Consider the following 1,448-nt stretch of genomic DNA (forward strand, 5'->3'; position numbering starts at 1 on the left):
CAAGAAACTCACCCCCCAAACAGGGTTTCTTGCACTAATGGGATGGACTGCAAGTGCAAAGCTCCCTCCTGGCCCCTGGCCTTGAAGCTCCTGGACCCCATGATCTGTTCCTTCTCTTGATACTGAAAGTCATCGTTTTCAGAGAGAAGCCTTCGATTATTTTACTAGGCCTGAACCAAAGTTTTGAAAAGCCAAGAAACATCTAGAGAAAGTCCAGTTTCTTGACAGACTGAATATTCTTTGGGCTCCAAAGAATGTTGATCCACCCCAGCACCAGAGAAAACTAATCAGTTTCTCATCTGAAATTCTGATGTTTCATAATATTTTCTCTTTTGGAGTATTTATGCCACAGAACATAGATGGCTCTCTCTTGCTACACCAGTTCATTTTGGGGTTTTGAGGTTTTGGGTTTTTTTGCATTTGTGTGTGTGTCTGTCTGTCTGTCTGTCTGTGCCTGGAAGTCATGGTGACCTCTGGTAATGCCTACTGGGGCGTAGAGGATGTTCAGAGAAGTGGCTTGATCGCCTGCTTCCGCCTCCTGACCCTGGTATTCTTTGGAGGTCTCCCATCCAAATACTTGCCAGGGTCAACCCTGCTTAGTTTTTGAGATCTGATGAGATTGGGCGAGTTCATTTTCAAAGATTGTTGAGGAGATCAGACCTGCAGATTCCACTGGTACCACATGCAGGTTCAACATTCTGCCAACTCGTGTTGGTAACGTTTCGGCAAAACTTAATACAGGAAACTTCTTGTCCTTTGCAAACGAGAGAAAGTCATCATTCAGGGCTTTAAGTGCAGGAGAATCTTTGCTGAGTTCCTTAACTTCCACAGAAGGAAACAGCAGAAATCTAATGTTTATTGAATATTCAGCCAACCGGGACCCATGATGAGGTACGCTGTAAAACACAATTCCCTGGGTGTTGTTTACAATGGAATCCATTTTGGGGTCCTTGGAAGCATCCAGAAGCATCTTCTTGACTAGAAGACCCCCCCATGCTGTGTGACATCCATATAAGAGGCCTGTCTCCAATACTAGCCACTCTTAGTTTCTTGAGAAGCTCAGAACTTCTGTAAGCTATAGACTCCTATATACAGGGTCTAGTCCTCTTATTGCCATTTTTCAGAGATGAAACTAAGGGGGAGGAATGGTGAAGCGAGAACACCTGTGAGTGCTTCCAGTCTGCCCCTTTTCTCTTTGGTAGTGGCTGCATTCCCTCACTCACTCACAGGCCCGTAGCCATGGGGGGGGGGGCTGACAACAGACAATGCCCCAACCCATTTGCCCTTCCCTCCCTCACCAAACGGCCATGCCTTTTTGGTTTTTTTCCTCCCCCCTCCTTTGCTTCCCAATGGGGCGCAGCATAAGGTGTAAACCAAGCTGGAGCCTCCTGACTGCAAGCAGAGAAGCAGGGGAGGCAGGCCTCTCTGGGCTGGAGCTGAGTGTTCCC

General features: G+C 47.2%; 1 protein-coding gene across 1 annotated transcript in view; it reads right to left on the minus strand.

Annotated features, from left to right (window-relative positions):
* Positions 1 to 1,448, minus strand: part of AK7 (adenylate kinase 7) — a 56,342-nt gene that overhangs the window by 40,891 nt on the left and 14,003 nt on the right. The gene's annotated exons all lie outside the window — the stretch shown is intronic.

This window comes from Gekko japonicus, unplaced genomic scaffold (genome assembly GCF_001447785.1).
Source record: "Gekko japonicus isolate JY-2015 unplaced genomic scaffold, Gekko_japonicus_V1.1 scaffold1041, whole genome shotgun sequence".
Classification (NCBI taxonomy): Eukaryota; Metazoa; Chordata; class Lepidosauria; order Squamata; family Gekkonidae; genus Gekko; species Gekko japonicus.